This window comes from Ambystoma mexicanum, chromosome 1p, assembly GCF_040938575.1.
Source record: "Ambystoma mexicanum isolate Mex_15411 chromosome 1p, UKY_AmexF1_1, whole genome shotgun sequence".
In the NCBI taxonomy this organism is placed as follows: Eukaryota; Metazoa; Chordata; class Amphibia; order Caudata; family Ambystomatidae; genus Ambystoma; species Ambystoma mexicanum.
The window spans coordinates 558706142-558733973 of NC_090921.1; the positions used below are offsets into that span (position 1 = coordinate 558706142).

The window sequence follows — 27832 nt, forward strand, 5'->3', positions numbered from 1 at the left end:
AGATAAAAACCTATATAAATAGACAGAGTAGGTTAAACCTTTTTTCGATTTCCTTTGATTTAGGTACAGACAATGGACCTCATTACGAGTTCGGTGGTAGCCGTGCCGGTAAATATCGGTCATTTTTGTTTCGGCTTCTGGCGATGGGGACTTACTGGGGCATTACAACCCTGGCGGTCCGGTAATTCCCTATCGCCGGGCACCGGAAAAAAATAATCCCCATTCGAGTCCCATTCGACTCAATGCGAATGGGGAGGCTGGATGTACCGGCACCATTCATGAATGGTGCTGGTGCATCCATCAAGGTCTGCGAGCAGGTGTTATTCCTTCTGCCAGGCACCAGCTCACAGATCTCGGAGTATGGCAGTCCGGTAACAACGGTGCCGGTAGCTTACCAGTACCCGTGTTACCGGACAGACACACTCGTAATGAGGCCCAATGTGTGGATTTTTGACTATTATGAAATATGTCAAACTGATGGTGGTATTTTTTCTTTTTTTTTAAAAACTTTATTTATATTTTCCAACAAAACATGTAACAGGATCAACAATAGGTAACAATTTCCAAAAGTCTTAGCACCCATATTTACGAAATGTACATAACCATCAATGAGTTAAATGAGTAATCCCTAAAAAAGTATAATTATCTAAAAGTATGTTAACAAAAATATCAACACTCTACTCTTGTCGATACACAACTAACAAGCTTGTATAAGAACTCAAAGAGGGAGAAAACATAAAAAGAAGAAAGAGAAAAAAGAAGAGAAAAACATAAAAATAAAGAAATAAAAGACAAACTAAGTACCCCATATAAAACGCAAACACACCCCACACCCAGAATGCCTTATATCCACCCTAACCCTCATGAACATGCAAATATCAAACGTCATTAATCAAACTCATTTCTATGCACCATACAAATCATTAAAAGGCCACCAGATATCCAAATAAACCTCTTCCTGATTTCTCCTGTAATACATATATTTTTCAAAATCTGATAACAACTGCATATCATTCCACCTGCGGCTTTTTCCTAGTTTTCCACAATCGCAAGAGTGTTCCTGGAAAGTTTATGGACAATACTGTATCCAACCTATCTAACACATCCCTCTATAAATTCCTCCTGGTGAGGTATACCCCTAAATATTTAACTTTCAAATCAGACCATTTACAGTTTAAATCCTCAAAATCACCCCTCATACATCTCTCCGAAAGTGGAAAAATGTCTGACTTTTCCCAATTTACTTTGTGACCAGAAAGTTTAGCCACTCTTTCAAAAGCTCCCTTCAGGGCACTACTCCCTTCCCTCGAATTTGATAATATAAACATCATGTCATCAGCATATGACAATACTTAGATTTCTGTGTCCCCAAACATTAGTCCCTTGATACCATTATCCCAACGTATATATGCAAGAAAGGATTCTAATGCTAAGTTAAACAAGAACGATGATAGCAGGCATCCCTGTCTTGTACCCCTCTCAAATTTAAACGAAGCGGAAGCCTCATTGTTCACCCAAATTCTAGCTGTCGCATCACCATGAAGACATCTAATAGCCTGCAATAAATGCAACCCAAACCCTCACTTTTGCATCGTGAATTCTAAAAATGCCCAATTCACTCTGTCGAAAACTTTCTCTGCGTCAATAAATACAAGCACTGTGTCCTGAAGCATATGCCTTGGTAATCCCAGTATATCAAAAATAGTCCTGATATTGTCATACCCAAACCTATTCATAATAAATCCCACTTGCGATTTATGTAATAGGCCTCCAATATATTTTATTACTTTAGAGAATATTCTAATATCCACATTAAGCAAAGAGATGGGTCTATAATTACCACACTTATGATCATTTCCTGGTTTCGGAATCAGTGTTATAAGGACTTCCCACATTGATGGGCAGATGGTCCCTTTGCAAATGAAATCATTAAATAGATCACACATAATAGGAGCAAATGTATCTCCAAATGATCTATAAAACTCTGAAGACAAACCATCCAAACCCACCGACTTGCCAACATTAAGTTGTTCAATGGCTTTTAATATCTCTCCTAACTCAAATTCTGCATCCAATCCCTGTGCATCTTCAATTTTCTATTTAGGAAGATCTACTTTGCTAAAAAGGTCTCTAGCTCTGACTTTAATGGAAAGGTATCTTCTGTATAAATAGCTTTGTAATAAGAACGGAAACATTGGCAAATGTCTGCATTCTTAATAACAATTTCACCCTGCGCATTCTCAATATTTTGTATAAATGATGATTCCATCATCCCTTTCAGTCTATTTGCCAATAATCTACCGATTTTATCCCCACTCTCCCAGTACTTTTGCCACATAAAAGCGATACCCTTTTCAGCCATCATATTTGTTTTGTGTTTCAGTTCTTCTTGTGTACTAGACATCTTTAGGTTATCTTTCATATTTTTTGTTTGCACATATTTCCTTTGAAGAGCAGCTAACTCCCCCTCCAATTTATGTATCTCCTGTAACCCAGTTTTCCTAGATTATGAGGTCCTATTAATTAAATCACCCCTTATGGCAGCCTTAAAACTATCCCACACTATTTGAATATCCACAGAATCTATATTTTCCTTGAAAAACATCTCAATATATGTGCTGGGATGGTTTATTTCATTGTTATTTCTTGATATACCTGCTTCCAAGCGCCATCTTAAGAAGTTTGATTTATCTCCACCTACTGTCAACCTTAAATCTACCAAAGCATGAGCAGAGATTTCACGTTCCCTATTGTTTGCACTCAGCAATTTATCAACCAATCTGCACACTGCTGACCGATCAATAGCATGATTACGAATGCAATTAAAGACTCCACCAATTCTAATTGTGTCACCCTGCATATCACATAGCAACCGCGTAATAGTTTCAAAAATAATTTATTTGGAGGACATGGACCATATATACATACAATCGTGATAACTTTACCACCATATAATATATCAACCAAAAGTACCCTATCTTCCCCATCAATAACCACATTCTCAATCTTAAAAATAAGCCCTTTCTTAAAGATGACACTCGCACCCCTTGATTTTGAAACATAACAATTCGCAAGGATACTTATTATTGGTCAGATACTTCCTGGTTTCATCCAACAAGTGAGTTTCTTGTAAGAACACAACATCCGCCTTTGTTCTCCATAATCTAGCCATCCCTTTCTTCCTTTTCTTGGGGCAATTTAGACTCTTAACATTCCAAGTTACCCTTCCATCATGCTTTCATTCTACAACATACAACCAACAAAAAAGATATATATAGACAATACAATACAACAACAAAAAAAGAAAAGAAATCTGCAAAAGAATTGACCCATGTCCATCCAAATAAGACAGAACCATCCAAGAATATTTTCCTGAATTTTCAAACTGTATTTTAAACTTTAGACTCCCAATTAACGGTGTCCATTATCAGAAAATGAATCCATATTTCTTCTCCTACAACATCCCTACATTTCATAGCTATGTTACAAAATTCATTCACAATCCCAGTTCATTATAACCTCCTGTCATCCTATCCCAACAACATAACTTATAACGAATGTTCACACTCTAGGTCTCCCTTGTCTCCCTTGTCCATTTAGCTATATCTATTAACCTTTCCCCACTTATTATCAATTCAACCCCTAACTTATGTAAATTCACAAAGTTCATGAAAACAAGCATTGCATTGTATTCCGAATTTCCCAAAACCTCTATGCTCAGCAAATGCCAAAGGGATCATCATTTATTATATGTGGCGTCCACTTACATCCAAATGGACTACCCTCAATTTAAATATTTGAAAATTAAAACATGTCAACATATAGTAACTATTTTCATTTTTCTTTTAATTATTCCGTTCCTAAAAAGCAATAAATAGTATTTAAGAACCTTCTCCCACATTTAACATCACATTCTAATACAAAGGACTCTGTCTCTCCAAATCTCAATAATCCCTTCAATGTGCATTTGCCATCCAATAATAAGCCCAACCAGTCAGTATAGTATATTGCTTGTGTAACCAGTGGAAAATTTAAAAACACACGTAACTTTTGCCAATTATCCATGTACAATTGAAACCCTTAGTCACACAAAACCAAAAAGTGCTAACACATGCAAATTCACTTTCAAAGCTGCTTGGTATCAGGGTAACCCAAACCAAAAAGCTGAAATGTATCCTACAAATGTTCCAACCACCCACTCCCACTAGATTATAATAAGCATCTAAATTTGCTCTCCCACGTTTCCAAATGCAGGTGCAGTCACCATTAAGACCGTCCAGCAGCCATGCCTCATAGAACGTGTTGCAATAATGAAAAATATACCAAACTGTCTTGGCCGCCAAAAATATTTACCAAAATATATATATATATATATCAGTAGTGTATGCCTTGTAAGCACAATATGTCAGGTCTCAACCATCTTCACATGTTGAATACAAACATATGCAGCCAAAGACTTCTTCAAGATTAATAAGATGCATGTTCATTCTCACTTCTAATCAAGACACACTTGCATTGGGAATCTTTCCTGATAATGCTTGTGGGGGTTGAATTCAAATGTTGTTGTATTATGAAAAGGAAGTAGAGGATTCCTAAACAACATAACTAGCATGTTGGTAAGGATTAAAATTGCTATTTATTGCATTTCAACTGCCTCAAAATTCCCATATTAAATAGGCATTACCCTTTGACCCCACTCCCACCGTAAAATATTGTCCCTTAGCATATAAACCATAAAGTTATATATATGGTATGAAGCAAGTGGCATTTCGAAACAGTCCATATTAAATACACCTCTTTTTTGGCCCTGCACCAGAACTAGTTTGCATATGCATTTCATCTCATAACACAGAATGTAGATCAGCAATGTCAGTACACCCGCGATAGAAATGCAGACTTGAAGCTGATCTAATACAAACTAAGCAAACCATATTAAATACATCTTTCTTTTTCTTTAGCATTGCCCGCGTTTTGGATCTGCATCCACAATAATAACTCTCTAGAACATTGTGTGCGTACATATAACTGAGTGCAGATTAGCAAGGTTAACATAACCGCGATGTAAATGCAGGATCAGTATTGAAGTCAAACAAGCAAATGCCTGTATTCAGTCTAACCATAATCACAACGTTCTTCCTCATGCCGCATTTAGAGGTTCCAAGTCTCTATGTATCCTTGTGGTTCATATCAACACTCACCGTTGCAGTCATTGGATAAAAGTCCCCACCGAATGAAAACTTTGGATGCTGGAGGGTCCACACAGGCTTCTCAATAACGCACGCCACTCTCCTTATCAGCAGACGTTATTTCTCCAGCATTGGATCTTTCATGGATTCACATGCTTAGAATATTCCACGTCGACAGGCATGGGAACCCTCGGTATATTTATAAAGCCGTTTTCCATAGTAAAAATTTCGACACTTCTGTGTCCTATCTACGTCGTTTTGGGCTGCTTACGCGTAACCCAATAGGACATAGCGGTATAAATGCCCCGTCCCCGCGGCTCCCTTAAGATTTCAACCGTCTTCCAAAGTAGTGGGATCACTTCGTGTCATCTACTATTTTACTGGGTTGTTTTTCGTTTTTTCCTAATGTCTGGGAAAGCTCTATTTCGTCCATGTGCTACATGCGCATTAAAGAAGGTGTACGAAGGAGATGGCCATATGGACTGTATATATTGTCTCCACCCTCACCATTCAGGTGACAATTGTGACATTTGTAAAGGCTTCTCGCAGAAGACCCTCAAAGACCGGAATAGACGGCTGGTGGCTTGGTTAAACGACGGAGCGGGTGCATACCCCCTTCAGAGGTAGGCTCCAGGCATAGCTTGGCCTCAAGAGCTAAATCTCCAGTGGTCCCCCGCCGTTCCGTATCGGCTGAACCTCCAGCGAAGAAAGTGCGTTCGATGAAGAAAAGCTCCTCTGAAGAACATTCCACGAGGGAGTCATCATCGAAAACAAAAACTTTGTTGTCTTCCTCCTTGTCAAAAAAGGAGAGAAAAGATCTGTCAAGATCCTCCTCAGGTGATCATCATAAATCATCCTCGAGTCGAGATTCGTCAAAACACAAGTCAAGTTAAAAAAAGGCGGGAGCGCCTCAGGATTCTGCGCATCCACCGGTGTTGTCGACGGGAGTTCGATCGTCGACACCCTCACTACCATTGACGCAGATCGTCTCTTCAGTAGTTCCGCCGAGTCATATGGCGGCGACGACGACGGTGACTGTCGAAAAATTAACCTTGTCGACGGAGGCTCCGCAGGAGGGCTGGCGGCTGGAAGTGTATGACTCGGTTTTACCAGAGACCCTGTTGCAGAAGGAGAAATCTTTTTCCATATCCTCTGTGGATGAGGAACGGGAACCAGTGGTTGGGCCTACGGAGCTTGGATTGCAAGGGGTTAGCTCTCTGACTCTTTCAAGTGGGGCATGTGTCCCAGTAACAACCCCGTTACTCAATCCTCAGGCTGTTTTATCCCTGGAGGTTTTGTCTACTCTACAAACCTTGTTGAGGAGATTGGATGCGAAGTTGCCTCAGGTTACGGCTCCGGCGAGACATACCACTCCAGTCGACGACGAGCCAGGCCCTTCGCATCGGCCGGCTCCTATGGTGTCGACGGCAGTTCCGGTTCGTGAAGACCTTCCATGCCCGCACCCGGAGGAAAGAGAACTACCAGAGTCCGAGTCGGAAAGAGAGTCTATATCGGATATATCGTTATCCCCTTCTAGGAACCCGACTTGGGAGTCGGAGGTGGAGATGGAAGCCCCAAGAAGCCCAGTTCAACCGTCACCTCCGGATGACATCAGTTCCTTCCACACAATGATGGGTAAGGCTTGTACAGAGTTTGGCCTGCCCCAGGGGGAGGAGAAGAAAGACTGTTTCTTGTTTGATCATATGGGAAAGAGGAGAAAATCGGTATTTTCGGTTCCCATTTTTGATCATGTATGGCAAGAGGGGCTACGAACAATGCGTCATCCGTTCTCGGAGCCAGCGATTAAAGGCAGACTGGAAAAGAAATTTAAGGCTCCTGAGTCTACTCCAAAATGCTTGTCTTCTCAACCTTCTCCAGAGTCAGTGGTATCGGCGGCTGCTGCAAGAAAAGCAAGGTTTCAGCATAAATGCACAACTCCTCGGGAGAACGAGGCCAGGAGACAGGATGCATTTGGCAAGAAGATGTTGTCGGTGGGGGCAACAACGGTGAAGGCGGCCAATTCTCTAGCTATTATGGCGAGGTATGACAGAGAGATGTGGCATCATTTAGCACCCATACTGGAACATCTGCCGGACGAACATAGAAAATCTGCGATGTTACTTGTTCGTGAGGGGGAAGAGGCTTCCAATCACTCAAACATTGCCGTAGATCTGGCAGAATCAGGCTTTAAGCAAATTAACAATGGAGTGGTTTTGAGGAGACAGGCCTGGCTCAAATGCACCTACTTTCGGCCAGAAGTACAATATAAAGTGTTGGATCTGCCCTTTGAAGGAGAACACCTATTTGGGGAGAAGGTGGATGAGGCCTTGAAAGGCATGAAAGAAGTCTCGGACACAGCACGCTCTCTTGGGGCCCTTCAGAGTGGCAGAAGTTTTCGTTTGTTTCGCCCCTTTAGAGGAGCGTCAGGAAATTCCCGATTCTCGTCATCCAGGGACCATACGTTCAATAGACCTTCATACTCCTCTCAAGGCTACAGGCGGGCTTCTCAAACCGCAAGAAGACGTCGAGACTATCAAGCCTCAAGAAAAAGGGGAGGTTACTCGTCGTCGATGAAGGACAATCAATCAAAAGACCAACAATGATGAGTTTCAGAACGTCCTGGGAGGCAGGGTGTCTCACCGTGTCGACGAGTGGGAGGAGATAACATCAGACCGGTGGGTATTGGACACAGTGAAGTTCGGCCATTCCTTACAATTCAAAATCAAGCCGTCGCACATTCCACCAGTGTTTTCGGCTTAGCCCCATCTGCAAATTTTAAAACAAGAAGTAGTACTTATGCTACAAAAAGGGGCTATAGAGTTGGTACCTGTGTCAGTGAGAGGTCAAGGAGTTTACTCCTGATACTTTGTTGTGAAGAAACCCAACGGAAAGTGGTGTCCCATTCTCAATCTTCGAGACCTCAACAAAACATTAAAAAATCTGAAGTTCAAAATGCTCACACTTCAGGAAGTGATCCGGTCTATTCAACAGAGGGATTTTCTGGCGTTGTTGGATCTCCAGGACGCGTATTTTCATATACCAATGTGTCGACGACACAGAAAGTTCCTGAGGTTTGTAGTCGGGCGGATCCACTACCAGTTCACAGTGCTCCCATTCGGATTAAAGTCATCTCCAAGGGCGTTCACAAAGTGCTTAGCCCCGGTAGCAGCATGGTTAAGAAAACAGGGTCATCATGTTTACCCTTATCTGGACGATTGGTTGGTGAGGGGGTCGTCCCCTATAAAAACCCAAGCAAGTCTAGAGGCCACCATACAACTTCTGCGACAACTAGGATTTGTGGTCAACTTCGAAAAGTCCTCCTTAACTCCCTCAAGGAACTTGGTGTTTTTGGGTGCAGAGTTCGAAAATCAGTCAGGATTGATGAAACCATCTGTGGAGAGAATTCACAGGCTCAATCAGCTGACAAAACAGTGGAAGGTCAACACCAGAGTGTCAGTAAGGAAATATATGTCGATATTGGGGGCCATGGCTTCATGTATCCCCTTGGTAAACAACTGTCGCCTCTTCATGAGGCCAATTCAGGAATTCCTGGCAGACCAATGGACCCAGAGTCAAGGGCGTTGGTCGGACAAACTGACTGTCAACAACGAGCTCCTACGAGCACTTCGATAGTGGCAAATCTTCGAAAATCAATCCAGAGGGATGCCCCTGCAGGACCCGGAGTTTCACGTGACGATAGTGATGGATGCATCTCTGACTGGATGGGGAGCGCATCTGGGCTCTCTTCAAACGCAAGGCCTTTGGTCATCGGAGGAGTCAGCCCTTCATATCAACGTGCTGGAGTTGAGGGCAGTACGTTGGGCCTTGAAAGCTTTTCTGCCGCACATAAAAGGATCAGTGGTGAGAGTATTGACAGACAACATGACAACAATGTTCTACTTAAGAAAACAAGGAGGTACTCATTCCAGAACTCTCTCGACCGAAAGCTCAGGAAGTATGGCATTGGGCTCTACAACAAAATATAACTATAGTAGCCTACCATCTTCCGGGAGTAAAAAAAGTACGAGCGGATTCTCTCAGCAGAGAAATGGATCAGCTACACGAAAGGGAATTGAACGAGCAACTGTTGTCAGAGATTTTCAAAAAGTGGGGACAACCTTCCCTGGATCTCTTTGCAATGAGGGAGAACAAGAAATGCGCACAGTACGCCAGCAGATGGCCGCAACTCGATTCGCTGGAGGAGGCATTCTCCTTCCCGTGGACGGACAAGTTTCTGTACGCTTTTCACCCGTTTCCACTCATACGACGGACCCTGCAATGGATTCAAAGATACCGGTGTTGAGTGATCTTAGTGGCTCCTTATTGGCCGAGATAGGCGTGGTTTTCCGACCTGCTCCAGCTATCAATAGCGTGACCTGTGAAGTTTCGGAGGGCTCTGAACCTCCTGTCCCGGAACAAGGGAACAGTGTGGCATCACGATCCGGACAGTCTCAACCTGACAGCCTGGCCTCTGACTTCTCGGAGTTTGGTACCCTAACTATTTCATCGGATTGCCGTCGAATTTTACAAGCCGCACGGGCTCCGTTCACGAATACTTCGTATGCATGCAAGTGGAGGAGATTCTGCATGTGGTGTAAAGGTCAACCAGGTTTAGAGCCTCTGAATATAATTCCGAAACAGCTTCTTCCATATTTGCTGCATTTAGCAGAGAAAGGTTTATCCTTCTCATCGATAAAGGTTAATCTGGCAGCCATTTCAAGATTCACACGTAGGAGGCATTCATCACCACTGTTTAGTGATCGGCTGATAAAACACTTTATGAAAGGCTTATTTCGTACTTTTCCCCCAATTAAACAGTTTCCTCTGAACTGGAGTCTTAACCTAGTGTTGACGGGACTAATGAAAGCTCCCTTTGAACCAATTGCTTCTTCGTCTCTAAAATTCTTTTCGTGGAAGTTGGCTTTTTTGGTGGCTATCACTTCAGCACGACGACTCTCGGAGATACAAGCACTAGTCATTGATCCTCCATACTTGAGATTTTTTAAAGACAAGGTGGTGTTGGCGACCAATCCTCAGTTCATAGCGAAAATTCCTACTGTCTTTCATAAACATTCGTCGATTGTACTACCTACATTCTTCGTGACTCCTTCATCGGTCGCGGAAAAAGCTCTCCATACATTGGATGTGAAAAGAGCTCTAAAGTTTTACCTTCATCGTACTCAGCAATTTAAAAATACAAGACAGCTGTTTGTGGCTTATGGGCTGTCGGCAAAAGGAAAGGCGATCTCAAAACAAGGACTGGCACGATGGGTCTCATTGACGATTGCCTTTTGTCACTCGAAAGCGGGGAAGCCGCTGGAAAGGCGTCCGAGAGCCCATTCCACGAGATCAACTTCATCTTCAGCGGCGTTGTGGGCCGGGATTCCGCTGGGAGATATCTCTCAGGCAGCATCCTGGTCGGTGCCACATACATTTACCCGCCATTATTGCCTTGAACGGCAGCATGCAGACGATGTACTGATGGGACGAGCAGTCCTACGGCATCTGTTTCAGTGAGGTAAGCCCTATTAAAGGGAATGTCCTTTAATCAATATATATATATATATATATATATATATATATATATATATATATATATATATATATATATTAATGTACATGCTTGTTGTTGTTGTTGTAAACTAACGTGTAACCGCTGAAGTTTTATATAAAAAAAAAGAGAAAATGTGTGCTTAGGATGGTATAGGTTTGCATTCACACCACCAAATCAGGAGTACTGCTATACACTCTATTCTAATCATGTGAATCCATGAAAGATCCAATGCTGGAGAAGGGAATAGTTTCTTACCTGTAACTCCATTTCTCCAGCATTGGTATCTTTCATGGATTCACATGCGCCCGCCGGTCTCCCCTGTATGCAAACAATTTAAACCCCCCCATTCTACTTTGGAGGGGTTAAAATCTGAAGGGAGCCGCGGGGGCGGGGCATTTATACCGCTACATCCTATTGGGTTACGCGTAAGCAGCCCAATACAAAGTAGATAGGACAAAGAAGTGTCGAAATTTTTACTATGGAAAACGGCTTTATAAATGTACCGAGGGTTCCCAGCCTGACGACGGGGAATATTCTAAGCATGTGAATCCATGAAAGATAACAATGCTGGAGAAATGGAGTTACAGGTAAGAAACTGTTCCCTCACGACCGATTGAGCATTGAAGCAACTTTCTGGATTACGTGCTCACACTCCACATGCAACAAGGTCCCTTACTCTAAACTGCCAGAATACATATCTTTCAAACAAAAGCAAATGCCCCGGCAGTTTCTGACGAACACTTTAGCAATATGTAACATTTAAGAAAAAAACTCAAGAAGGATAAATAAACAATATTTAACACAAATCATAAGCAAAAACCCAACATTAAATATAACTCAATGGCACAACAGAAGCTGGTGAAAGTAATCATCTCTTCTTTCTTGTATTCAGATGTAAACATCGATTCTTCCATAGGTTCTTGGTCCAGATCAGAAAGGAAAGCTTTGGCTTCCTAATGATCATTAAAAGAGTGAACTTGTCTATCAATCACCACCCTAAAGATTGCCAGATAAATGATGTAGTATTTTAAGTTTTTATTCCTTGGTTTCTCTTTTGCCAAATTAAAAGTCTTGCACTTCTCAAGGATATCCCTGCTTAGGTCACCAAAAATCATAATTTTGTGACTCCCCTCAAGCGAGATCTCCTATTTCCTGTGCTCTTTTAAGAACTAATTATTTTACAGGAAACCTCAGGAACCTTATGATAAAGTGCCTTGGTCTTTGTCCCATAACTGGCTTTGGACCCAAGGATCTATGCGCTCTTTCAATTTCAAAAGGTATTTTGGGGTCTAACTTAAGCAGCTTCATCAAGTTCTCCAGAAAATCCACAGGGCAGTTTATCTCAGCATTTTCAGTTATTTCTCCTCAAAATGTTTTCCTGCTCAGAAATGTTGAGGCTTAATTTCTCATTTTGCAGCTGTAAAGCACTTATCTGTTCAGTCATCCTTCTGCGTGCCTTCATCCACTGTAGTCAGATGGTTTTCCATAAAGTCAACCTTAGTGGACAACACAGTATATCTCTCTTCTGAAGCAAACAGTTTTGCTTTAATGTCTGCTATATCCGAGGTAACTTTGGTTAAAAGCTCCAGGATTTTGTCTTCCCTCTTTCCATCTTCTGTAGTCTCAATAGCTCCACCATTTTGCCGCTTAGCAGGTTGACAGGATTCAGCAGTGGTAGGATCAGCCATTGTAGCAGTTGCAGATAAGCTCAGGACACATTAAACAAGTGACCCTGTACTAATCCCTAGGCATACTTTTGTAGTGTCGCTGTTTGTTGGAATGAATATGTCTTTTACTTGTGTAATTTTTCTAATTGTGTATGCTATAATATAAAAAACATTTAAACAAAAAAGAATACATTTATGCTATTCACTTCTTCCCCCCTTGAAACTGGTCGCCTGAAAACAAAATTCTTGGGAAGTACCCATATTCTATTTATATGTGTGTCTGTGTATACATATATATCTCATATCACACATGTATGTGCATATCACAGCTGTGCTACATTGTATTTGACCTGGATTCTATAGTCCGGTCTCAATCAGACCCAATACACCACACACTTTTTTTTTGTGCAGTGCCTTTTGTTCTAGCTGCTTCTGGTACAAGACCATGCTACATCAGAAACCCCAAATTAAATGCACATCACTCATAACAGTTTAAAAGAGAGAGTGGCTTTACAGTCCACTTGATTTCCCCAAGTAAAGTCCACAACCTGCCAACTTTGGTCGTTACCCAGTTTGTACTGGTTTTACAATAGTTTTGTCACAAAACACCCACAGCGGAGTCTGGAAAGCACCCACAACCTCAGGGGAGGTCACTTCTCCCACGACAGAGTCCTCTCTTTCTGTTGCTCTCAGAGCCCTTAAGCTGCATGCCTCCCCCTCACAGAGTTAATCATAAGATGCCCCATTGATCACTATCAGCCCCCCTCCCTTCCATGCTTTCCCAAATGGATACAGCATATTGGGTCTGGTTTTAGCCATGCCTCCAAGTAGTCCAATGTGGGCAAGTGCCACTTGTCTTCTGAGTGTCAACAGGAGATTGCACCTATTTCTGGAGTTAGTTTAAAAAGAAGAAGAAATGTGAAGATAAATGATTTTTTTTGTTTCATTCACCCCAGTGAGGGAGAGAGGGAGAGGGTTATCCTGCACATTCATGTGCCCATTCTCTCCTATTGTATTATTCTCAGTCATTACCCATTATTGAGGTTGGTCTTCCTAGCCAAAATATTCCTTTGTGAACTACTAACATTTTCAAGTAGCGTGCAGTATGTAAGAACTGCAACTTCCTACATTAAACAACAGTCAACCCATGTTGTTCCTCTTTTTCCAGACAGGGTCTCTTGCATTCTGTTCATTCTCAAGGACAGGGGCCTATCAACCTCAGTTTGTTTTTAGCTGGTGTCATGAAATATCTTTGTTGAAGAAGAGAATAGGCAGAAGAGACTTTTAGAGCTTTCCCAGACAGTATTTGATCATTTAATAGGGCAGGTTTTAAATAGATTTGTGAGCAAATAATGTGAAAGTCCCATGCAACCATGTCCATCTCAATCCTTTGGTTCTGTGATTTCAGAGCTGGTACCATGAAACATGTTATATCTAGTTTTTTTTATAAAGCCAAGTGGCTTCTTGATGCTAAAAGAAACACACCTTTAACCAGTTATGAATGATCAAGTGATCTCATGTGTATTTCAATGAAAAAGGACATTTGTTCCATATTTGAATGGCTTGAACTATGTAAGCTGCAGCTACCTCTTGTAGATTTTGTAATCCTTTTGATTGAGGTAGCAGTGCTTGCTGATAGGGAAGTTGGCCTTATGGGGATTAATGAATCAATGTACCTTGCAGAAATATAGGACCTGCATGCAATGCATATATCTTTGAAGATAATTATTTCACAAACTAGCAGCCAGCAGAGTGAATCAAGCACCTTAGTTGCTGACGTTCATGTACTAGTTGGTGTGAGCTGATGGGCTGCAGTATTTTGGAGACGTTGATCTTTGGTCATTCACAACATTTGAAACTCTGAACATTTTACAGGAAGCAACCATAACTTATTTTTTTGTATTTTATTTTTTTATTTGCATTTAATCAATAAAAGATTTTTACAAAAGTCTTTTAGCATTCTTACTAAAAAGTTCTGATGAGGGTACTTAGGATACCGCTTTCAGTTTCTTTCTTTCAAAAGTCAATTTCCCCGCTGTTATCGTCAGACTGATCAATGACCGTTTGACGTTAAAGTTTAAAGTTTACCAGGTTGGCTCTTTTCAAGGCAATATCTAAAAGTTTGGCTGCGGCCCTCGACCATCTAGCTGAATCGCCAGAAATGAGCCGACACCAACCCGTCTCTTCACTAAGTACCGATGGATGGGATAATAGCGGTGCCAAGTACGCCTCTCTTTCTGTAGACATCGCTGGACAGGACGTCTGGAGGTGTCTCACCGTTTCCAGCTGATCTGGGTTCTCACATAGACGACATGAGACTATTGCAGATTGAGATCAAATGGCCAAAATGTCCCTTGCGTCTAGGGTATTTAACCAAGCTCGCATGAATGTTCTTTGCAGATCTTTTTCCGGAAATTTTTCACAATATTTCAGCTGAGTTTTTGGTTTATTGTGTCCAGGCGGAAGATCTTTCAGTAGTTTATATGACAGAATTTTTTCTTTTGGCAAGATCCAGTCTTGCTGCACTATTTTTTCTTTCACTCTGCCAGGATTAAAGATTAAGAGTTCTTCCGTGCAGGCTATCTCTTCCAGTTTGTCTTTCCGTTTCTTGACCCAGTCAGTTAGAGGTTTACACCCCCCTCTTTGAATTTCTTCTGCTACCACCTGAAAGATGGGAAGACCGTCTGGCAAAAGAATTTTTCTAAAGAGTTGGAGTGCCCCTTGCTCCACTGTTGATGCAAGAGACGTAAGACCAAGGTCCCGTCGAATCGCCGCCAAGGGGGCTGACTTTGGGAGGCCCAGCACCGTCTTCCACACAAAACCTTCCAATTTTAGCCACAGTTCTTCAGGGAGGGTTAGATTTGCGCTCATTCCATAAACTAGAGCGGGAACTATTTTAGATTTGTAGAAGTGAAGGGCTGGTGTCCATGAAAACTTTTCAAATTTTTTATCTACAGCTTTTAGTTGGGCTGTCAGGTTTCTTGTTTTATCCCTCAGGGCCTTCATAGTGGTGTTTTCTTTCAGGGAATTATCTATCCACACCCCAAGATATTTGTATTCATTCACCACTTCCAATTTGTTGTTTTTCAGAAACCAGGCCGATGGGGTTTTGCGGTCGACTGTCGATTTGGTAAAGAGCAGGATTTTTGTTTTCTGGGTGTTCATTTCTAAGTTGTTTTCTTTCATGTAGGCGGAGAGGTTTGATAATTGCCGTTGTAAACCTATTATTGTCTGGTCTATCAGGATCAGGTCATCCGCGTACCATAACCTAGATACTTTTGACAGTCCCACTCTTGGCGGGAATGAGCGAATTTTCTCTTCAGTGTACTGGAAGTCGCCTATAAAGGCAATAAACAGAGCCGGCGCCCGGGGGCAACCTTGCTTGAGCCCACGTTTTGTGAGAATTTTGTTTGACAGGTGGCCTTGCTGGCTCAGGTGGACACGCATGGAAGTTTGAGTGTGTAGGGCCATGATTGGATCCAATATTGGAGTCAGGCATTTCCAGGTTCTCAATTTTTCCCAGAGTTTCTCATGATCCACCATGTGGAAGGCCTTCGATAGGTCGACCAGAGCCAGATGAACTTTAGGGGCACCTGATTTCACCCTTGCTTTAATGATGTTTAGAATTAAGATGTTTATCGCCGTCCGTGTGCCCTTTTGGAAACCAGTCTGGAAAATATCAGCTGCAGGTGAAGCTCTTGCCCACTTCTGAAAGTGCGTGAGTAATAAAGTCGCGAATATTTTCCCCAAAATGTCCAACAGTGCAATGGGTCTATAGTTGGACGGGTTTTCTCTGGACCCTTTTTTAAAAATAGGGACCAGTACTGCTTCTGTCCAGGATGCCGTGATCTGTCTGGCTTTATGGCAATGATTGAAGATTTCCCTTAAGACTGCAGCCCATTCTTCCGGATGTTTTTTGATGTCAATATTGGTTAGACCATCAGGGCCCGGGACTCTTGAAGTTTTCAGTTGTGTTATTATTGTTAAAATATCTTCCACATCTGTCAGCGGGACCCAATGGGCACCAAGCTGCTGGATTTTCCTGTCTATGGATGTTGGTGGCGGCTGAAAAAGGACGCTGAAGTACGACACCCAGTTTTGTTCCGAGACCGCTTTGCGATAGGGGTGCCCTTTGCCCATTGGTAGTTTTTAATAACTTCCAAAAGTCTCTTGTGTTTTTTAAAGCGAGGGACTTCTGCATGGCTTCTGCGTCATTTTGATACAGACTCTCTGCGTGGTGTTTTATCCTTGATTTATAGTGGGTTGCACCCTTTTGGTAATCGGACCATGCCTCTGCTGTTTGGTGCCTGATTGCGAAGTTTTTTAGATTTCTTGTTTCACGTCTCTTGATCACCACCAACCTATCGTAAGTATGATTGTGTGCAGGTTTCTTACCCTTTATTCCTGAAGAGGACACACTATGCGGTAACAATAAGGGCGTATAATCTGGTCTTCTTGCAACTGGACTGGTTGTTCTAAACTCGGGATCCGTGCTCAACCTATCCTTCATGGCTCTGATGTTCTCAGCCGTAAGGCGCAATCGGGATTGTTGCTTGTTTGGTTCCACTTCCGAAGCGTATAGGAGCCTTTCCGGTGCCTGTGCTCCCCAAGATAGTTGTAGCAAATTGTGATCGCTTTCCAGTGTTTTCACGACTTTGAAGGACGAAATAAAAGGGATCAGACCTTCAGTTACAAAGATATAATCCAGGGTAGCAAAGGATACATCTCTTTCCCACGTTGGAATCTGAGGTTCGGAGTCTTTTAACGTTGCTGCATTGAAAAAGTTTCTTGATTTCATCAGCTTTGACCATGCAAAACCTCTTTTGTCTGCCAGGGAGCGGGTCGGTAACGGTTTTTCAGATGTTATGTGTGTTTTGCATTTAGCATTTAAGTCACCGCAAATTATGATGTTATCCATATCGAACTCTACATTGATGGTGTCGATGGCTTCAGCCACTGAGTTGCACATTTTGTTTAATGATGTTCTCTCCGGGTTCCAATACACGTTTATTATCGCAAGGTCTGAAATGATCCATACATCCTGCACTGGGTCATAGCGCTGCCATGAAGTTAGGGTGCCAAGCATACCGTAGGCTTCAATGATTTTGGTTTTTGGCATGATCCCTGAGCCTATGCGAATAGCCATTAGAAGGCCCGAGGATGGTCTTCCCAGTAGTGACCTACAGGCTGGAGAGAGTTCTATTGCAAATCCATCTAATGTCGGTGGCTCTGTTAACCAAGTTTCCTGTAAACATAGGATATCGAAACTCCCTAAATTTAAGTCACTCGGGCGGGTCAGGTGATTGAAGCCTCTTGTGTTCCATGATGCCATAACCAGATCTTTTTTGGCTGATTTAGGGGCCAGTTTCACTCTAGATGTTGGAAGCTCTAGAGGGCTTCGTGTTCGCTGCTATTTCTTGTGGGTCCTTCTGAGACTTTTGGCTTCTTCTGACACATTTGATTTTTCGTAAGTTCGTCCCGTTTGTCTAAAGAGTTGTTTCTATCTGTTGTGCTCCGCGTAGTTTCATAATGGTTTCACTGATGCGGACTCCACCCGGTATTTTCCCAATTTGATGAGGATTCGAACTTTGAGTCTTCTCTTCTCCAGTCGGAGTGTTCATGGCCATTACTCGGCAACTGATGCCTAGTGATTCTGCTCCTCGTGGTGTCTTGCCAGCGATTTTGGTTATACAGTGCTTCAGTTCTTGAGATGTAATGGGCCCTTGCCAGAGAGACCCTCTTCCGAGTTTCGTTCTCGTGCCTGTTTGGTTACTGAGAACAAATTAAATCCTAATTTGTGTAGATCTTTGCAAACTTCTGAAGGGATTTCTGCTAGAGCTTCGTTTTTTATATGGATGAATGCTTTTGCTCTATGGTCCCGCTGATAAGGTTCTACCAACTTAATATCGTTAGTCATCAGATGTTGTAATTTCTTAATTCTTGCTAGGGTTTTAAGAACTGTTTTTTCTGTTCAAGACCATATACCCTTCTTTAGATGACGTTTGTTCAAGTTTAAAGATTGTAGTTCCTGCAAGTTTTTCGTCAAGTTTCTTGGATCCTTTTGACGGGCATGAGTTTTCTACGTACTTCGACGACCTCTGGGCGACCTCACATTGATCGTTTTTCTTTTCTGAGATCGTAGGCCTATTTTGTCTTAGATCTCCAGGGCTCGTTTTATGATTTCTTTCAGGTTCCATTTGCCCCTCGACGACCTCAACTCACCCACACCTCAGTATGGGCACTTCTTTATCATCCTCAACTTCTTTGCGGTCGTTCGACAGGATGGTTTTATTTACAGCTGCTGAAGCTGATTTGACTTCTGGTTGGGGTGATATGACTATGATTTGGGAATCTTCTAAATTGTCATAGTGTTGAGACAGGTTCATTAGATCGCTATTATTCTGAAATTCCTGAATCGTTTTTGGAGATGTAGGCAAGAGCTGATGATCTGGTTTAACAGGTGGGATAGTTTGGGAGCGTTCAGTCATCCTTACTTTAGCCTCTTCTTGCTTCTTTCCTTTTGTTCCGGCGCCTAGAACCAACAGTGGATGGGATGACTTTTCTTCTGTTTGCTTTGCTCCAGATATCGATGCATGTTTGATTTGTTGAATTTGAGTTTTAGTTGGTTTCATTTTTAGCGGCTCCAGCTCAGTTCGCTCTTTTAAGGTCCTAGACTCAGATATTGCAGACGGATTCCGCGATGGCTTTGCTCCAAAGATGGGTGCCAAGTCCTTGTGGAGAGGCCCTTCGCTAGTCTGGGACCCAATAGAGATTGAAGATGATGCAACTTGAGCGACATGGTGTCTTTTCGTCAGTTGGTCTTGCAATTTGGCAATTTTAGCCTCCATGGTCACCTGTGATAGCGTAGGTTTTGGTGTCCAGGGCTGTTATGAAGCCTTCAATGAAGGTCAGCTTTGCCAGCATTGCAGATGACATAGAGGTGTTGTCTTTGAGAGCTTCATTGATGGACTCGTAGAGTTTGGCAAAGGGATTTAAGGCAATTGCCAGTGTTGACATTATTTGTAGCAGATCTGTTTTGTTACTGGGGGAGTCCTTCTGAACCGGTGCTGATATTTCACTAAGTCTTCGACTAGAGACCGGCATATGGAGACCCTTGTCGCCAGTATAGACAGGGACTATGTCTATACTTCTTCTATCTGTGGACAATAATGAGTCTTGTGCACGAAATTCTTCCTCTGCTTGGGGTCCTTTGGAGTGGCGCGAAGGTTCTTGTATATGTGCTTTGGTCCATGCGTGTCTGTCTTCTATTTGTCCCGCTACAGAGTTTGTAAAGCTCCGGTCTCCTAATGGAGTGTTTGACGGTGGAGGACTAGCTACCCCCTGGATCTGGGGTGCCACTACCGTTTTCTTTACTTCGATCCTAGGTGGCCTCTCACTGCTACTATCAGGGCTTGAAGGAGCCGACGAATGTGAGGGCATCTCTGCACAAGGGCCCTGGACTGGTGTATTTGACATATCTTCAGCGATCATTTCCTTTAGGACTGGTGCCTTCGCTTTAGAATCCGGCCTTGGGAAACTTTGGTCAGTCTTTCTGGCTTTGCTTGCAGGTAAGGGATCTTGTACCGCCTCCAAGATCTCTGCATCGGAGAGCTCCGAATCGTGATCTAGTTTCCTTTAATGGTGGTTGAGAAAGTATTCTTTAAGGGAGGACGATATCAGGGGAGTTGGAAAACACTTTGCACTCCCTTGACTTTTGGGGCCCAATTTTCTTTGTTTTTTCGTGTATATTTTATTTGGTGTTGACTTTGTTTTTGCTGATCCTTTTATGTTTGACTCCATTGTTGCGAGATCGGCGGGCTCATTTACGGCTTGTTGGCAATTACCCTGAGCCTTTATCGAAGCCATTTCCAAGTTTGGGTTTTGATCTTTGGGGGTGGCCACATTCACAAAGTCTTCAATTATCTGGGCCTGATTCACGGTCTGTACTGGTACTGGAAAATGGTCCAGGGGCCTTTCTTTTTTTGCCGAACAGGCTTCTAGAGCTTCCTCATCAGAGCTCCTAAGATCATGAGTTATAGATAAGTCTTCTTGATCAGAGATCAAAGAATCGCTTGAGGCGATTCTGGTAAATCGGTTGGGTGAAAAAGGCAGTATTTGATTTCCACTGGGTAGATTGAAACTTCTATGGATCAGTGCAGTCGTTTGGACATTGGCTCGGGGAAGTACCTGAGCCTGGCTGTCTCTAATTTTTTTTTCTTCCATCCCATTTTCCAGAGTAGGTTTTTTTGATGGATGTGACAGGATGTCTTCTGATGCAAGGGGCACATTTTCCATCCTCTGCCGTTCAGGCTCCTGCCGAAGCCATCCTCTGACAGCCTCAGGCGAGAGACCACTCGTCGATACAGTGGAACAGGTGGGGGTCTGGAATTCTGTTTGATCGATCGCTAGCGCTGTTCCCTTGTTGGCCATTTGATTTTTTCCTTCGCCATCACCATCAGACCCCCAGGTTTCCACGGAGGGCAGAGGTCCCCCCTGGACCGATGTATCCACTCCACCCCCCGGTACTTGGCCTGTTTCGTCACCATCACCTGGTTGAGTACAGTTGTTTGCCGGCATTTTGTTGCCAATTTTTGATTTAATGAGGATTTTTGAGCCTCCGTGTTCATTAATGGGTCAGCCACAGTCGGGCTCCTTTCCGAGTCGTCCGCAGCAACAATCGGGAATACAGACGGCAAGAGACCCTCTCCCCCAAGTTCATTTAACACAGTGTCGGTTCGGAGCCACCGTTTCTCGAGGATTGCCTCGGACGGAGTAGGCGGTGCCATCTCAGAGATAGCAAGTCCCGAAAGTCCCGCAAAACAAGGACCAGAGATTCACAATGTGGGAGAAAATAGAAGGAGCTGAGTCCAACGTAAGAAGAGCTGGGACTTTGGAGTAATTTTCATACACGACCTGAGCAAATTATTCTCTGATTTTTCTCAGGTGTGTGAGTAGAGTGATTTACACAGTATTGTTGTGAATCGTAGCACCAGGAAAGAAGCTAAAGGGGGTAGGACCCGCTTACCGCTTCTCCCGACTCCGGACACCAGACAGACTGCTCGCACACCCCGCAGCGCTCCGCGCATGCGTGGTGATTATGTAGATGGAGGCTGAAAACCTTCAGTAGCTGTAGCTGTAGAAAGCGGACTGCGCAAACAATCCTCACGGAGCAAAAGCACAGCGGTCTGTCCACCAGTTCTCCACCAGACACACTGCTCGCACACCGCAGTTTTTTTAAAACCCACCGATTTATTCATTTTATGAAAGTAGTGTTTTATGTGGGGTTTGTTGACAGCATAGAAATGCTAAGGTTTTAATTACATGTTTTATTCTCACTGAGGTTTGGCATAATGTTTTGTTTATCTGTGTGGCTTATCATGCGAAGGATCCATGTTTATTCACGAGTTCCGCACAGAACACATTTATTCTTTTTTTCGTATCTGTGGTATACATTTCAATGTGATTATTTAATAGTGTTTTGTCTTATTCAACTGTATAATATCTTGTTTTGAAAAAATATCGATTGTTTTGATTTGTGTTCCGTTTTAAATGTAGGTGTAGAAACCTTTTGTCTACGAGTTTGACAATCTGCACATATTTTTTGATCTATTGTTAAACTTGTATATACTCATGTTCAGTCGTTATATCTGATTGTGATGCACTGTGTTGGTTAAATATATTCTTTTCAATTGTAAAATGTACATTCATGACTTGTTTTTAGCATTATTTTCAAAAAATGTAATATATGAGTTTTAAATTGATCATAATTGTGACGCTACCCTCAGCCACCTCTTCTCCCTCTCTCATCTCTGACTGCCTGTCCGCCATCCAGCAGTGGTGTGCCGCCAACGATCTCTGCCTGAATGCCAGCAAGACTGAGATTCTCCTCATCGGCACACCCACACCCTCCTTTCCCGTTACTCTCTGGCCGGCCTCTCTTGGCCCTCTTCCTGCTCCCACCTGTGAGGCTAAAAACCTCGGGGTCATCTTCGACTCCACATTCTCCTTCTCTCCTCACATCTGTGATATCTCTAAGAAGTCACACTACCAGCTGCACCTCCTCAGAGGTATTCTTCCTTTCCTATCCTTACCCCAGAAGCTCACTGTCTCCAGAGCTCTGGTTCTCTCCAAGCTGGACTATTGCAACGGCCTCTTTTTAAATCTGCCTGCTTCTACTCTCCGCCCTCTGCAGCTCATCCAGAACCGGACTGCGGGACTTGTCCTTGGCCTCAAGCCCACAGATCATATCTCTCCAGGACTGAAATCTCTGCACTGGCTCCCAGTGGCTGCGAGGATTAAGTTCAAAACCCTCTACATCGTCCACAAGGCCTTCTGGGGCCAGGGGCCTCACTACCTTCAACTCTCTCTTCCTAAATATCTTCCTTCTCGAGCTCTTTGCTAATCCACCTCCAACTCCCTCAGGGTCAGTCGCTTCTCCAAGCAACGAGTTGGTGGTAGATCACTTTCTTCGGCCGGGGCCTCCCTCTGGAACAGCCTTCCTGGCCCCCTGAAACTTGAGGAGAACCATCTCCGGTTCCGGAAGCACCTCAAAACCTTTAGACAGAGGAAAAAAAGGCCAAGGTGGCCAGGCGGTAGCGGGGCCCACCCAGGAGGGTGGAGGGGCAGGGTGCACATCAACACCACATGTGCGGTTGTTGAGAAGAAAAAAACAAGACCCCTCCATGGGTTCATGGACTGCATGGCTATGATGGATTGGGAGAGCTGTTGCTGTTGTCACCACCCTCTGGTGTAGCATTCGAAGGTGGTAGTGTTAAGGGAGGATCACCACGCATAGCTCTGGCCTGTTCCTCTATGGCATCGGCCATGCAGGACTGATATGCTCGCCTCTGCAACATGATGGCTCGGAGGGCCCCATGCAACACCTCACGGGATGCACAGAGTTCCTCTGTGATGGTATGAGTCAACTGTTACATCTGCTGCTCAGACCATCTACTGCGGGCTTCCTCAAGTGCAGTCAGTGTAATTCTGAGGGACCTATACTCTTCCATCAGGGCGTTCCTGTGTGCACAACCCTCTGCATCCAGGGATGCTCGCAGAGCCCTGAGTTCCGCCCGCAGGCTCCTGTTACTGGCCTCCATGTGCAGCTTGTGTGAGCGGCATGTGGACCGCATTGCCTGCAGCTGGAGCTCCACCTGTCTTTCTGGGGGCATCATGGAATTGGCCAACCTTTCCATGCCCTGAGCCAACATCTCATAGGATGCAACACCATACATGGACTGCTCCCATACAGTATTGCCAGCTGACACACAACCACCGTGTTGGCGGACCCTACGCCTATCAAGCCCAGGGGAACCTGGCCCTTGATGTGATGTGACTGTCTGTGGCTGCAGGACTGCATCCCTCCCTTGATCAGCTGTCCCAGGATCAGGAGCCAATACTGTGGAGCATGACCGTGCATCCGCAACCACCACAGACTGACGTACCAACACTGACTGGCCCTGTGAGGGGTCTTCACCCCCTGCAGACATTTGGGACACAACAGCACCCACAGTTGATCCACTCACCTGCGACAGTGTTGAGGAAGCTATATCTGGTTCACCACCAGATCCAAAGGAATCATCAGATGTGGATACATACTGAGTAAGGGCCAGGACGGACTGTAGCACCAGAGGATCTTCATGGGCTAACACACCACGTCCTCCACTGGTGGTTGGTAGCAGCTCAGTATCCTGTACCACCTCCCCTCCTCCTCTGCATCAAGTGCCTCATCACCTGCACATGGACAGAAAAGGAAATGAAGACCCATGTTAATTGCATAGCCCACTCACACAGCTACCACAATGTTCACATGCAACACATTAACCTGCCATGTCACTCAAGGCACAAAAAACCATGCACGTATGCAGTGTAAATGGAAGGGAAGGGAACTATGAATGCAGCCATGCATGTGTGATGAAGGGCTCAACAACACATGTAGTGCATGGTGCCTAGCACCTGCTTCACACACAAGCACCTGACGTGCAATACACAGATGCTGCATAGCCATGCATGACCTGCCAAACAGCATGAGACGGAACCTGGTGACTACAGTCCCAGGGCCATGTACAATAGTTGTGTCATTGCATGATATTGTACTCACAAAACCAAAATACACAAGTGTCACAATGCGCAACGATGCTAGGGTGTCGGAATAGAGTAAAGACAGGCACACTGATACCATGATGCAAGGTCACATTGACATCACACCAGTGAGTAGGCATGTTGAAGTGGATACCTGGGTTTCGAAGTGAGCAGGGGCAGTGCAGAACATGTGAACAGCCTTAATTTCAAACATGAATACGTCACCAGTAATGCAAATGTTGTGGCCTGTTGGCAGAGGAAGGTCAAATGCACACATCAGGTGCAAAGTGGCGGTAGTGGGTTGTAGGGATACAGTAAACCCACATCAAGTGCAGGGGATGGCCGGGATGCAGTGCATGGGTGAAAACATAGGCTCAGAGGACTGTGTCGGAGAGCAGATTGTAGCCAAGTCACTAGTGCATCATTTCAGTCATCATGGACTCCAGCAGCGGAGAGGAGGAGAGTAAGTATAACGCATGAGGTAGCATCAGATGTGCCTACATACCTGGAGAAGGTTCACCTCCAGTTCCATTGAGCCAGAGAGGCTGTACCAGAGGGAGGACCCAGCCAAAGACAGACATCAACCACCAACTCATTGCAATGAGGAGCTACTGCCTAAGACTGATTGTGAAATGGAGGAGTGAAGGCTATGACAGGTAAGCAAATCTTTAAGATGGAGTTGAAGTAAAATTGGCCCCAGGACACCTAAGGACTTGTGGACAATGCACAGGGTTCAGGAAAGAACAGTCGTAGCCACTGCGAGACAGTGGCATCATCACAGTCCGAGGGATACACAATTCCTGGCCCCAACCCAAAAGGACACTTCCCACAGTCCTGGTCTGGATGAGTAGCAGAGGCAAGAGGGTTCAACCACCAAAATCTAGTAAGAGTCTGTTGCAGTAGCCCACCATAGGTAAGACCAGTCCTCTGTAGACTGTGAGCTGCAGGGGTAATGAGTGGAAAGGAAGAATAGCTCTGAGGAGGTGCATTTGGCAGGGTGACCTCTCAGAGACATCACAGATGTGAGTACAGAAGGAGAGTGTGGATTGGAAGATCAACGTAGGCTACCCGCCATCACAGGTTGGAGCAGGAAGAGTGTCACGAGAGGCTGCACTGTGAGTGACATGGAAGGGATGATAATATGGTGGTAAGGACGAGTGTCATGGTGTGCAACACCTTTTATGCATGCATTCTACAGGACAAAGAGCACGTGTCAGTCCACCATGACATGCCAACCCATGTCAGTCATGTAAATACAGGCAGAACTGCCGGACAATCACAACAATCCATCCAAGCAATATACACATGTCTTGGACGCACACGCATCACCACTCACTGGACATGTCCTCATAATTTGGCAGGTCTCCCACGCCTTGAATCTGCTCCACATCAATCATATCACTGACTTGTTCTTCATGTTGAGTCAGCTCATCGTCCTCTTGTGCTGGCCCACCTCCAGTGACCAGAGCTGTGTGACCATGAGCATGGGCGGCGGGTGCTACTGCTGCCCCTGCAGCTCCCTGACCCTGGCTGGTAGGGCCAGCAGATAAAACTGCTGCTCTGGTAGCCCTGGTGCTGGTGTCTGCCACTTTCCCAACATGTCCCTTCCCCTTCGAGACAGGGACTACTGCACCTGGGTCCCTCTGGACCTGTGCCTGGACCACAACAGGGCTGTCTGTGTGACCCTGAGCCTGGGTGGCGGGTGCTATAGCTGCCCCTGCAGCTTCTTGAGCCAGGCTGGTAGGAACAGCAGATGACACTGCTGCTCTCGGACCCTGGGTGCTGGGGACGTCAGCATCAGCTGCATCTCCCTGACCCTGTTGGGTGGGGGGCGCAGCTCCCCCTGCATGTCCCTGGCCACGTCGGCCACGTCCACCTTGGCCACCTTTCCCAGTTGTGGCCCTCCCACTTATGGCACTGATGGAATTGTGCAATGGGAGGCGCAGATATCAATTGTCCTGGACAATTTCAGTAAGGGGGCAGTGTACATGATGTTAAACATACCAGTGTTCTCCTGCAAGGCTCAATGTGACCCCTGGGGAAAAATGAACGGGCTGCATAACACACAGGCACCCCAAAAACGAAAATTATGTGTACACGACCCCTCGTTAACCCACGTGTAAAGTAAAAACCTAACGCAGTATGCTGTGGCACCCAGCAACACAAAAAATGGCATAGGCGAAGGACACGTAGGGTAGTATGACCTTGAAAATGGGGGTACGCAAGACACAGGGGAACCCACAGTCTCCAAAATGCGTACGTCGGCCTTAAAAAGAAAAATCTCAATGCACGCGCGTGTGTACAGAGGCAAATCCCCCACCAAAAGAAAAAGCTCGCACTCTCACTGTAGGGAAGAGATCGCGTGGAAACGCTAGAATCTCTTGCACTCTCGCTTTAGGGTAGAGATTGTGTGGAAACCCTAGAATCGCAGAAGTCCACACATCCGTCCGCTATCGCTAGCACAATCACGTGATGGTCTCCTACGCACTGATTTATCCCGATACTGTACGCTAACACCCAATGTTCAGCACGTGCCACATAACTTACGCACATAGGCCCTTTCCTCTAAAGCCACGCTAACGCGCTGCTTCCGCACATGCAGATTCACTCTGTTTCCGGCTGGCCACGTGAGTAATACAGAAGACCCACGCTCCGGCCTACCAGCCAATTTATCTGCCTCCAAGTGCCCCAAGCTGCTTCCTACGAGCCATCTGCTGCTGCCTGCCCACTGTGTGTGTCTGCTGACCACGTGCCCTGCACTTTTGGTACCTGATGTACAAGCCATTGCTTGAGCTCCTGTCATTGGACCTGTGACCACATCTGCTGATCCAGAAGATTCCTGACGTGCCAGACCACCTCTCCATAGCCCAGCACCAGGACCACCTTGACCACCCACACCTGTATCGGGGGTTGCCATGTCTGAAGCAACTTCATCCCAGGCAATTGGCAACCCCCCGGCAGTGACACAGAGGACTGTCAGCTTCTCAGCCAGGGAAGTTGACATTCTGGTGGAGCAGGTCCTGGCGCATTATGATGCCCTCTTCCCCGGACCATCGCAAGTCGGCAAGGAAGGACGGATGAAGATCTGGGCGGACATTGTGGGTGCCATCAACGAGGAGGGGGTGGCACCCCGTGACTACATCCATGTCCACAAGCGCTGGGAGGACTTCAAAGCCAGGACCCACAACAAGGCCCTGCACCTCGTCAAGGCTGGCATGGACTAAGCGGGGCACCAGGGCCGGTTGACCACCGACAACATGCGGGTCCTGGAGCAGTTCTACCCGGCGCTGTACGCCCAGGTCAGGGAACTCCATCTGGAGTCGACTTGTAAGTGTCCATGTGTA

The 27832-nt window shown here is 44.8% G+C and overlaps 1 protein-coding gene across 2 annotated transcripts in view; it reads right to left on the reverse strand.

The window, feature by feature from the left end:
- LOC138575570 (zinc finger MYM-type protein 1-like) overlaps positions 1 to 27832 on the reverse strand; it is a 315041-nt gene that overhangs the window by 11641 nt on the left and 275568 nt on the right. Inside the window, exon 2 of one of the 2 annotated variants that reach the window (XM_069649493.1) lies at positions 23933 to 24140. The exons of the other annotated variant lie outside the window; for it this stretch is intronic. The gene's annotated coding sequence lies outside the window, so the exon portion shown is untranslated. The remainder of the gene's footprint in view (positions 1 to 23932; positions 24141 to 27832) is intronic. 2 annotated transcript variants of the gene reach the window in all.